Below are 13275 nucleotides of genomic sequence, written 5' to 3' on the forward strand. Positions count from 1 at the left end.
TTAATGGGGCCAGTGAAGAAGTTAGAATGACTCTATAGACTAGTGGTTAGAGTACTCACCTGAGAAATGGCTGAGCCCTGATCAACTCCTTTCTCCTCCTACAGAGAAATGGGGGACTTAAACTAGGGGTCCTCTACATGCTTGGTGAGTACAGTTCTTTTCCCTCCCCTGCCGTGGTTTTGTTTCAGGCCTGCAGATGACTTATGGTAGGTGGCAGAATGCCTATCTTCCCCTAGTGTATGGATCACAAGTAGAGGGAAGTGCCTTTCTCAGAGGGATGGGGCTTAGCCTATACCCTTCTGATTAGCATCTTCCATTGGCTAGTTTAAGCAGTTGCATGCCATGCTGGTATTATGGATTGCATTTAGACCTCTTTCTCTTCCAATTCATTGTATAGGAAGCCAAGGCATCTAACTGAGGCTCCTGTGATTCTTTTTTTTTAGAAGTCAGAGTTAGGTACCACAATACTCAGCATCGCAACACGCAAATCCTTTTTATGGCTCTGGGATAAGACTGCACCTTTGGGGTACAAAAAAAAGAGGGATGTCCAAAATGATCCTGAGCCTCTAAAACTAGAGATCTGGAAGTGTGTCCTAAGCACCCGTATGGATTTCCCTGGACTACTGCCTCAAAAAAGGGACTAGCCTGAGAAAAATCTGGAGAGAAGTCAATCCTAATCTTGGCCCTAGAGCTAATTTTCCAGATGGCCCGAATTTGGCCTCCCTTTTTGGGCCAGCAAAATTACAGATGCAAATACCTGTGGGTAAAATTAACATTAGTTAAATGCTTATGTATCTCATATAGTGGGCAATTAATTAGCTGGGTGTCTAAAAGCTATTAATTGTACCTGCAAAAAACTGTGGGTGCAAATTTGAATTCAAGGAGACAAACTGGCCTTTAAAAAAATTACCACTAGGATGACCTGATATTTTTTTCTAATGAATGCTGATAATTTCATAGTCTCATGTTAATTCACCCCCTGCGGGTCCAGTTCCATAACCACACTTGTGAATGGCTTTGCTCATGTAAGCAGTCTTGTGTTTGCAGGATTCAAACATGTTTTAGTGGAGTTAGGTCGGGGATTACTTTGTCCCAATATTTATCACCAAAAAGCACCAGAATCACTTCAGTTTTTGACAATATGCAGCCTGCTAGCTGGAGTGGGAGTTTGGTTGGGATTAGCCGGGGGTAAGGTGGTGTTGTCTCAGCTCCATGGCAGTTGAGGAGAACACAGTTAGTGTAGTTGTCAAGGTTCCTTCCCCACTCTGAACTTTAGGGTACAGATGTGGGGACCTGCATGGACACGTCTAAGCTTAATTACTAGCTTAGATATGGTATCACTGCCACCACCCCCAAGTGCCCCCTTTTTCCCTGGGTAGTCTTGAGGGACTTCACCAATTCCCTGGTGAACAAAGATCCAAACCCCTTGGATCTTAAAATAAGGAGAAATTAATCATCCCCTCTTCTTTCCCCCCACCAATCCCTGATGAGTCCAGATCCAATCCCTTTGGATCTAAAAAACAAGGAAAAATCAATCAGGTATTAAGAAAAAAGTCTTTTAATTAAAGAAAAGAAAGGTAAAAGAAAACCCTCTGGGAGAGATTAGCATACCAGCTACTCTTACAGACAACAGATTCAAAACACAGAGGATGTTCCCCTGGGCACAAATTTAGTTACACACACACAAAAAACCCCTCAAATATCCAGTTTGATTCTACCTCAATTTGCATAAGACAGGCTACAAAGAAATAAACATAAACCTATTTATTCCTTTCTAAAACTTACTACTCTGATCAGAGGCTGGTTCCTTGATCTTTTTCACTCCAGCTGAAACTGAAACTCTCGAACAAAGGAAAAACTTCCCTCCTTCCTTCTGAAATGTCTTGTTCCTCTATTGGTTCCTCTGGTCAGGTGTTAGCTAGGCTAGGTGAACCCTTAACCATCTGTTTATGACAGTAGTCAAACCTGACACCATGAAGGTGGCAATCTAATATATTGTTTAAAATAATTAAAACTAACCTGGAACCACACTGACTAAAGTGCCTTAATCATATGGATATTGCAGGGTGTCAATACAGGGTCAGAGTTAGTTTGGTCAGGTGGCCTAACTGCATATTGCTGTACCTTAACGTCTTTGGATTTCTTTATATTTAATCTTAACACTGAATTCCTTAGGTCTATAATGTTTGATTTAGGGATAATTACAGAAATTTCTTGATTTTTTTTTAAATGATGATTCATCTAAACCAAAATGTTTGGCAGAAACATTTCAGTTTCAACAAACTTCTGCTCTTAGGAAAAGATGTAGGCAGTACGGTCTAATAGTCAGAGCAAGATTTGGCATCAGGAATCAAGCCGATAGTCAGAAGCAAGGTATGGAGCAGGAGTGAGACTGAAATCAAGAACAGGGTTGGATGTAGATCGCAGAAGAGAAACAAACATCAGGGTCCAATACAGCAGCGACAACAAGGTGTTTGCACAGTTGGTCAGATAACCCATCTAGCTTCCTGATTTAAGTGGTGGGTGTGAGCCAATTAGGTGCCCTGGCCTTGTGTGTCCTGATAGTGTTGCCTGTGGGGCCTGACCTTCCAAGGTGAGTGAGGTGAGGCTTCGTCTGTGTCTCTTGGTGGTGATGGGAGAGTAGCAGTAATGCATTAGGACTTTCATAGCCTTGTGTTGCAGAGGAGCCAAAATCAAAGACCTCCACCCTTGCATCCTTATATCTACCCAAACACAAGAAAGGTTCTAATAGATCCTTTCCTGGTGGGCTGCTGGAAAGCCTGGGCAGATGGGGTCAGCAGCCCTACCATGCAGTTTTGAAATGTTAGAATGTTCTTGACATGGACATTCCAAGCTTTGCCCAGCTCTAATTACAGTATCCTGTAATACATCTCAGTCTAAATTTCTGATATATGCTCTCATCCTTAACTCATTTTATTAATGTAGTTTTTATCTGGGATATATAGTAGAGGACTGATCTAAAGTGTATCAAAGTCAATAGAATGATTTTGATCAGGTTGTAAATATGCAACTCACTTCCTCATTATCACAACAAATAATACTTCTGATTTATCTTGTTTTTTAAGAGCCTTAAAATTCATATTATGAATTCAGTAAAAAGGACTTCAGTTTTGGAAATATTATTTTTTACAAATTATTGTTTGGTAAATTTTAAAAAGTCTTCAAATTAGAAAGTCCATGAATGGTTATTTTGCCTTGAAGGAAATATATGAACCCAGTCAGTGTTAATTACAGACTAAGTATTACCAGATTTTAACATTCTTAGCATGCTTTGAAGATTGATTAATAAGAATGCTACTCAGCTGACACACTGGAATCATTTTCAACATCATTACTTTGTCCCTTGAACTAGTCAAGCTCAAACCCATGGGATTTGGCAACACTTATTAGAACAAACATTACCAAACATATCTTAATTTCTGAAGGACAAACTCCTATAATAATAAAAGCATTTGCATGGGCTACACTGGGAGAGATGCAAACTACACAAAGGATATAGGAGATCAAGATTAGAGTTATCTGCAGGAAATAATAAAATGAGATTTAACCTGGAAAATGCAAACTAAATTAAAGCACAGATATACAATGGAAGGCTGATGCTCAAGAGCAAAAATCCCATAAAAGAAGTGCAGTAATAGCAGTCAGCAAATAAGATATGTAAATACAATTTTCAGAAACATCAAAGTCCCATTTGCAAAGGGTCCTACATCATTTTTGAACATTAGACTTATGCTTCTGATTCACCTGTACCCAGATGTTTACAGGTATTTGTGTTAGGGGGGCTTTCCCTTCACCCCTGGTTCTAGTCACACAGACAGAAGGCAGAAGTCTGAAGTGCAGGCAATGTGATGTTTATTGGGGTTAGTTTCAACCAAGCATGCTGATAGCTCTGATGCTGCAGAGCCTTTTCCCAGTGTTCCAGTCGTCCCTCCCACCCCCTTAGCAGGCATAATTGTACTTGTCGTGCATGCCCTTGGCACCACCCCTTACATTTCTGTAATGGAAGGTAGTGAGTCTGGGGTTTTGGTACTACCTCTTTTGGATCCCATGGGGGAGGGGTAAGGAGTGAGGTTGTGCTTTGAACAGGGACAGGCATTTCTTTGGCTTTTAGTTTTCAGAGTAATTATCACTTCAAAAGCTTTTTTTCTCCTGCTGGTGATAGCTCATCTCAATTGATTGGACTCTTCCAGTTGGTATGCATACTTCCACCTTTTCATGTTCTCTGTATGTATAAATATCTCCTGTCTGTGTGTTCCATTCTGTGCATCCGAAGAAGTGAGCTGTAGCTCACGAAAGCTCATACTGAAGTAAATGTTTTAGTCTCTAAGGTGCCACAAGTACTCCTGTTCTTTTTTTGGCTTTTAATGTTTCTTACACCATCTCCCCATTCCCCTTGCCCCTCCTGACTGGTTGCTTGACCTGGGTTTGAGAGAGGAGCCAGGCAACCTTCCAGTGCACGCTTGTATATTTCACCCCCACCATACCTAGCAACACTTTAGCTCTATCCCTTATCTTTTCTCATTATACTAACAAACCTATCTGGCTGGGCAGAAGTAACACAGAGTGTCTTTGTTCTTTGTTCACACACTTTCGTAAGGATATAAGAATATCAAAAATCAAACCCAAAAGTCTATCCCAGGCTAACAAACAGGCCTATATATTAACAATTTGGGTGCCTAAAAAGTGCAGATACATGCCTAGTTGGATTTTCAAATGTGCATTGTCACTTAACTCCTTAGATTTCAATGGTGTTTTTGAAAATCTGTACACCTATGTACATTTTTAGGTGACTACCTATTTAAATGTGACCCTTAGGCACCTTTATAATGTTTATCCATGATCCTTCAGTAGACATTAACTGTGATAGCAGAAGAAAAAAAAAGCTTATGTAATTGTGAGCCTTATACACAGAGGAAGTTGAGGAAGGTGTTAGTCCCTCTCTGTATGGGACGATGATGCTACACCAAGAATACAGCATTTGCTTCTGGTCAACTCAGATATCATAAGAAAGTCAACAAATTGGACTGAATTCAGAGAGGAATAACAAAATAATTAAGACACCAAAAGGACTGATGTACACAGAAAGGGAGAAAGAGCAAAGATCAGATTTTAGAAACTGACTCTATTTTTGCAGCAGTAATCTTGCACCCTCAGTTATTGGCAGGCACAACTAATGTAACTTGAACAACAGAATACTAGATTAGAGGGGCACAGTGGGGTTGGTATATCTTCAGTTCTGTTTGCAATTGCTGAAGAGGAGCAGGAACAGGCAAAAGGGGCGGAACTAGGGGCTAGCCTCCCCACAGGGGTGCTCTTCTCGCTGCCATGATTTCACCCAGTCTCTCCTGTTGAAGTTACTCCGGTGTGGATAAATAAATAATCATTGAAACAGGTACACAAACTTGGGCCTTACCACTACTGAGGAGAGTGTCCTAACCACTAGGCTGTAAGGTCATCCTCTCTCTTTGGAGAGATGACAGTTAAATTCATTATTATTTAATCACTTACACAAAGCAGAACAGCTTCAGCAAAAGAGACTGAAGAAGACCAACCACAGACTCTGCCGTAGCCCAGGGGAGACCCACTTTCACATCTCTCCTCCAATTACTGTTTGTTTATACTCAATGGAAGAATTTCAGCAGGAGATATTGAGACACCCATTTCAGCATATCCTATAGCCTACTGGCTGGGACATTCTCTTCCAATGTAGAACGCTGTTATTCCACAGATGGAGGGAATTAAATGACTGTCTGTTATGCCCCAGCTGAGTTCCCTAACCTATGGGCTAAAAGCTTATAAGGGAAGTAGCATCACACTCATTTTGTGAATGTAACCTATTAAAAATGTCCAGAAAGAAAATGTTTCAGGTAGAACAAAATGTTTAGTTTGACTGGAAATGAACTTTTTTAATTTACCAATTTTGGGGGGAATTTGCAAATTCAGTTTGACCCAACCCCATTTTTCTCCAGAATTGCCCTCAAACTGAAAAGTCAGTTAGTTGCCCAGCTCTAATACCAAGCCTCATTTTAATTATCAATTACAGGCACTCATTTGGATGAAGAACTAAACTAGCTAAACCCCACACTATCCTGTATGCACTGATAAATAGCCATGTGGTAGTGAGAATTGACTACATGATCTGGGATTTTTTCCCAGTTCTAATTTCTATTTGAGACATATTTTTAAAGGCTCCATGATGTAATTAGTGATTATTATTATTATAATTGCCTTTGTCATTAGGTCTCTAAATATTTTGATGACTGACATCTGTAGTATGTGATATTCAAAGCAAGAATTAGTCCTTAAATTTAGCTGTAAAAGTGCTTTAACATATGTACATTGTGAATATAAGTAACTTCTCACATTTGTAAAAGCAATGCAGCACTGGGGTCCTGCCTATGCAGATCAAAAATTACAGGATAGTACAATGCAGGGGCAGGACACAACATACAGTATGTTGTAATTGTGTGACTTTGTAACACACTGGTCTGCCCCTTTAAGTGGCAGCCAGCCCTGTTCTGAGGCAGAACCACTTCAAGAACAGGTGTTTGTGCTTGGTAGAGGGGATTGCCTGATCAGCACTTGATTCCTATAAAGGCTGTATGACTGTAGTTTAAAGAGTGGAGCTGCAGGAAGGAGGTGGGGGTTTGAAGCAGAAGATGTCTCAGGCAGGAAGTGTATAGCAGGATGGGGGAGAGCTGCCAGAAGAAGGAAGGCCCTGGGTCAGGAGAAAGGTAGATGTTTAATTTTTCTATTTTGGGGTTTGCTCTAGGTTCTCAGGGCAGCTAATTTAGACAGTGCCTGGAAAAAAAAAGGGTGTGTGAGAGAGATCAATCTCTTCCCGGCCAGAGACACAGGCCAGCAGCCTATAGACTTATGAACTAATGTGTGTCTCCTTTCATGTGATACCCCCCAACAAATGCAGCTTATTTAGAGAATGAGAGGGATATACCCATGAAACACATTTCTATTCAACATCTGTAGGTTAGTCTTTTTCCCCTGTACATATTTTGTAATGTATTACAGTTCACATTAAAATGCAGAAAGCAATCTGACCCAGTAAGTGTTTTTGATGTACCTTATGTACAAGGTTACTAATGTTGGAAATGAGATAATAAGATCAGAAAACAGTATATTAAGGCAAATACCAATGGTAGATAGTCAAAGGATACAAAAAAAGATCCTCAGTCCTACAAACATATTACACAAAAAATCAATATATAACTACAAAAAAAGAGAAAGAGATACTCTTATTATGGTACAATTTTTCATTTAATAAATTACAATTGTATTGAGAAAGCATTTTGAATATTTTCAAATTAGCCCAATTCCTATTGTCTTCCTCATGTAACTAGACCCATTCAAATTAGTAGGATTACCCTCACTGGAAGCAAGATTCTGGAAATCTGGACACTGGCCAAGCCAATAAACTGTTGCCTGTTACCATGTAGTATGAATGGACAATTGACTTTCTTGAATAAGACATGCAGCCAAATATTGTATTGAGGAGTAATACAAAGGACCAAACCCTCTTCACCTTAAACATGAATAGTTGCATTCCAAAGGAGTGTTGGCTACCTAGCACTCTCCCAAAAATAAACAAATTGTATATTTGTTGTATTCCCTGAATATTTCTATCACCCATCTGTCCAGTGCTGCTCTTTCTAGCCGTCCCATAGTGATCTGCATCGTGTGTATTTAATTTTGTATATATTTTTGTTAGGTTAAGTGGTCCAGTCCTCTAATACTTGTTCTCAACTTCTTTGGCAACCCAAAACAGTACTAAAGCTGGCTTAACAGGCTGAGTGATAATATCCATGCCTACTGTCTAGACTTGTCAGAATGAACCCTACTCCACACCCTGGCACAGGAGCCAGGACTGGGGAAATGAGGACATGGCCAGACTGGCCATAGAAACCAGCAATCTCTGGCTGCTAGAATAATCTTCATTGCCACATAGTCAACTGATGTCAAATAGAATAGTTCTGTGGCAGCCTAAAATGTATTGAGGACAGGTCTGTCAGCTGGATGGCCCCAGGACTGGGAAGGCACAAAGACAGCTTTGCATCACCCCTCCTGTGGTTTACTAAGTATGGAACAGAATCTGAGCTTGTATTTTGGATTCCATTTGTGTTTTCCCCTGGAATGCTTTGCTCATCAATTTCATTTTGCTATTTCATAAAGTTTTTTCATTTTATTATTGTGATAAATAGATTAGAAAATGAAACAGTACTGAGAGAGTGCTTCATTTAAGGCCAGTGTCATCTATCTAAAATGCAATGGAGTAAAAGTGGGTGAGCATACTTGAGATTACTAAAAGCATAAATAGACTGTTAATACACATCATGAGCTCTTAAATTGCAATCTTTTCACCTGAATAATTACAGTAATATAGGTTGATTATTTTGTTTGTTCCAAGTGCCTGTGATGATCATGTCTATTCCTTGCAAATACGCAGAAAAAATAGGCAAGCATTCTGTTTGGCAGATTTCCTTTCTGATTAGTAGATAACTGGCATTCTGGGCAAACTTTCCTTCTATAGGTTAGGGTAAATAAACCCTTGAGTTATACTCAGGAAGATTTTAATTTGCAGATTTCTGTATCAGAGAGTCCTCTAGTATTTGAGTTGCTGAATAGGAAACATGTCTGTCTTGATTGTTCAATGACTTTTTATTAGCAAGGACATTTTGCCCCTTCCCTTCTATATGTAGTAGAAATACAATAATTAAGTGCCACTATTAAAAATTCTAGGTCTCACCCAGTGAATGCATTCAAAAGTGGTAGTTCACCTCTCTCCCTCTTTCCTCCCCTTATTTTCAAATTCCCACTGCTGTTTTAGATTGTGAAATCAAATATGGTCTAAAGGTGCATAGATCTGGCTAATCATTGGGTTACTCACTCTATCAGGTTAGGTAGTTTAGACTTCCCATTCATAATGTACCAAGTCTATTGATGTGTGCATGTGTTTGTGAGAGAACTTGTAACAAGACTGTCTTTGCACTATGCCAGGGGCTGTGTGTCCTATATAGGGCTCCCTACATCTTGGGGGTGGAGGGCCCTTATCACAGTAGAATCGCAGTAGGATCTGTGAAACCCGCTGAGGGCAAGCATGCTCCCTGAATGCCAAAGCAGACAGAACTCATGACATTTTTCGTTATGGGGGCAGCATTGCCCAGATGAGAACACTATCTTCAGACCTCTGAAAAGGCTGTAGCAACCAGGTTTAAAAGCATGCTACAACAAATGTCCGTTGTCTGTACTTGGCAATGTTCAACATCTGTACTTCTACCGCCTTATTTTTGCCTATTTTGAAAGGTGACAAACATTTTGCAAATCTAAAGATGGATCTTCAGTTAGTGCAGACTGACTGGTCAGTGGATCTATGCTGACTTACACCAACTGAGGCTCTGGCTCGTAATTTATATACCGATCGTTTAATGAAGAAATTTACATATAAAGTGGGAAACAAACAAAGGGGCTTGGCCTGTTTTCAGTAAAGCCAACAGGAGTTTTGTGATTTATTTCAATAGGAGTCGGAGTGGACTTCTGAGTATGAAATACAATCTGAGAGAAGACAGGCTACAGTACTATAGACCTAAAATTCATTGTCATCTCTGAATCCATTTGGGAACATATCTATATGCCACAATAGAGCTGGAGGAGCTGTTTGAAACCTATAATCATATCAGCAAAATCTGGCCTCTTGTCTATTTGCAAACAAATGTTGATATTTTTGAAGGTATTCACTTGTTTATAATAATCTTTTATTGAAAATGTTGGCATATTGCTGCTTTCATGACTGTTCTCATCAACTTTTTCATGACTCATTATTTCTAAATGCCACATGGTGTTGCATGCTTTTCTCCTTCACTCTCAGAATGAATGCTATTTTGTGACCATAGGAATTTTGTCTTGTTCAGCACTTTGAGCAATATTTCGTTCATATGAACATTTGCAAATAACATGTAAACTTCAAACAAAACAAAATTTCTTATTTACTTCTCTGAATAGTCATGAAAAATGCTCACCACTCTGTCTTGTTCCATTCTACATCCTTTGAGCAGTGGGAAAAATTTGTAATAGTGATGATGGTATCTGTGGTGTTGTGTCCTTTCTGATGCAAGAGGAGGGGGCCGAATCAGGCCTGTATGGAGGAAAATTGTGAAAGAACCTGGGAGAATGGAGAGCCTAGTCCCTGTGCACTGATACCTCATTATATAGAGACTGGTGTTCTCATTATGTTTCTCCCTGGTGCACAAAGACACAAAGGAATCAGTACCATGGGATATGCACCAAAGCATCACTGTATAAATGGCTCCCTGTAGTGCCTCTGCACTGGCTTCCTGGTAAGTCAAGGCACAGCACTGTGAGGACCCTAATGTCTGTGTGCGGATACATTGGCATCGATAGCATAGTGGTTCTCCTTGATGCCTCGGCCCCAAGAAAGTTGGCTTCTCCCCCTTAAGATCATTCTGGTCAGCACTGAGTCATCTCAATGCGCTGTTCATGGCCATGCTCCTCCCAACTATAGACTCCGTATTTAACAACCTTGCTTGAATACCCATGGATATCCAATGACTTAGTGCATATGAAGGTGGAATCTCAGTCCTTCCAACAGTAGCACCATGGGAGTTGCTCTTTGTTCTGAAGGATTCCCAAGGGTTTTTCTGCTTGCGTTCTACACCCACCCAAGGCTGTTTCACAAGGAGAATCAAGTGTGTGGGTTGATTCCTTATTGTATACACAATCAGTTCCCACGCTCCCCTATTTCCATCTCCCTTCAGCTCAGCTTCTCCCCTTGCTTCCCTATAGCACTGCCTCTCTCCTACCTCATGCTACCTGCTGCCCAGCCTGCCTCTCTGGATCTTCAGAGTTAGTGTGTATATGGAGGAGCTGGTATGAAGATAAGGAATAGATGCTGGAATTTGATTATTCTCTGCTTCTCTTTCTATCAGAGCTAGGGTGTGAAGAATAAATAACTCTACTTCTGTTCAAGTTTAAATTGTAAAAACTACCGTCCATTTGATGTAAATGTGTATAAGTATGCACACACTTTGGGGCGTTATCATGGTGGTTAAACTGCAGGAGTCTGGAAAAAATGTGATAGTCTTACAAGAAATTAAAAGGGGAGGGGGGCTGAGGGCTGGCATTTTTAAATCTTTCTTTTGGCAAAGTTATTGAATCTTTGACCAAGAAAGTATTATGGAAAATCAGTTGGCTTCTGAAGAGTGTGTTAAATTTGAAGATTAAATCCAACATTTAAGTGTGAAACAGGAGGACTTCAATCCTGTTTTAAGTACAAATTAAATCAGCTTTAACTATGGACACTGGTGTGCCTCTGTAATACAAAATACTATTGTGTGCACAGCTGACTGCATGACAATTAGGTGCAACTCTTGTCCTCCCTTTTCTCCTGCCTTCTTTACTGTCTGATTCTTCATTGTGGTATCTTGTTCAAATCAAGATCCTGGAAACTTTTACACACTTGAGTCATGTTGCACATGAAAGTGCAAAAGGTGATGCAAGATGGATAAAAATTGATTACAAGCTTCCCCTCAAATGGTTAGCAAATTATTGGCTTAATCTGGTTAAATGTGAAGGGTTTTACCCATGCATTTTATTTTCTATTCTTGCTGCACCATAGTCTCTGTCGCTCTTTGCAGACTAACACAAGAACGCAAAGTTGTTATCCAAAAGACCTTGCAGGCTAAATTCTAATCTGATAATGTTTGGATATGGATGTCCAAGCACAACTTTTTCAGGTGTCAGCTGGCTCCTATATACTCATAAATATTCTGGTAATACCTGTGGTGCATAAAGCACTTCAGCACTCATCTATAATAACCAGTTACGCACATAATGGCATAACTTCATTTTCCTACTAGAATTAACTTAGTGTTGAGTTTATGCAGCTAGAGCCTACAGATGCCCCTTTCTATGCAGCAAGGAAAATCTGGCAGAGATTAAAAGCAAAATGAAATAAAAAAACCAATTCTTGAGAGACTGCCTTTCAAAAACTAAATCAAGCATTTCCACAATAAAACACCCTGAGTGTAGAATTCCAGTGGAACAGTTTAAATGTGGGAGCCTAAAGACTGGCCTTCAAATCCTGACCTTAAAATTAAAAGAAAATATGCACAAGGCTAACAGATTTCTAAATGTATTGGAAATGTAAAGCCTGGAGATTACTGGGGATCCAACTGTGAAAAAACATTGCCAAGCAACTTTTCCATTCATTCTTTAATGGGTCCAATTTATAGAGCTGTTTTAGTAGCAAAACCACACTCTTGGCAGTAATTGTATGTGAGCATTGCAGGAGTAGAAGATATCACATTTCATGTAGTTGAATAAATTCCAACACTTTCTAATTTTTCTGCTGGACCACTAGGCCAGTATTTACATTGCGTGACCCTTGTCCATGTTGGTTCCCAGGGATTCCTCTCTTTAGGTTTTGATTTGAGAGTGTTGTATTTCTCCAAATTTCAGTTTCAAACAACTCATGCATGGACCAAACCCAACTATTTTTTTCTTGATTTCTGGCTATGTGAATCCTCACTCCTTTAATCTTATGTGAGTTAGGATTTCATAAAGTTCAGCTAACATTTGTAACTTCATCCAGGTTTGCCAAAAAGTTCAGGAATCTCAGCAAACCTACTGAGCTTGGGCTTTGTTCTGGGTTGCTAGTGAAATCTGAAATAAATGAGTTTCACTGTATAATCTAGGTATTTATATTACAGTCACTACTATCTAATCCTGTAAAAGCACCTGCATATGTGCAGTTTTGAACTTGATGAGATTATGCATGGGTTGCTTTGCACAGCGGAGTAATTATTTACAGGATTGGGTCCTAAGTGTCTGTTTCACCCAGTCACAAGTTTCCTTGCCAAAGGTCTTTATAGCTAGTATCCTTGGTCATTGACAGTAATAACCCGTAACTTGCTAGTGTGCATCCTATGAGGACAGTGTTACAGTATTCCAATAGGAAATTGTCAGAATACCATTGGGGGGATGAAATTCAGTAGAAACTTATCCTTCATTATTGGTGTTTTGGAGAGAAAACCAGTTCTTGCCTTTCATACAAATAGACACCTTTGTTTTGGGGAAAAACTTCCTACACTCTCAGAAAGAAAGGATTGTGTAATAGAGTATGCTGACTCTTGAAAGCAGGCCTCCAGCTGAGCTCTTCTCTGCCCTTGGCAGTAAGGTGCCTTGGAACTTGCAGTTCAAAAGGATGCCTGGGTGCTGTAGGCATGC

The 13275-nt window shown here is 39.8% G+C and overlaps 1 long non-coding RNA gene across 1 annotated transcript in view; it reads left to right on the forward strand.

Moving 5' to 3' along the window:
* The first annotated feature begins 6658 nt into the window (after window positions 1–6658).
* The window catches only part of LOC127058984 (uncharacterized), a 115649-nt gene continuing 109032 nt past the window's right edge, over window positions 6659–13275 (forward strand). The window contains exon 1 of the long non-coding RNA XR_007776518.1: window positions 6659–6755. This is a non-coding gene — a long non-coding RNA (uncharacterized LOC127058984). The remainder of the gene's footprint in view (window positions 6756–13275) is intronic.

Source organism: Gopherus flavomarginatus, chromosome 10, assembly GCF_025201925.1.
Source record: "Gopherus flavomarginatus isolate rGopFla2 chromosome 10, rGopFla2.mat.asm, whole genome shotgun sequence".
In the NCBI taxonomy this organism is placed as follows: domain Eukaryota; kingdom Metazoa; phylum Chordata; order Testudines; family Testudinidae; genus Gopherus; species Gopherus flavomarginatus.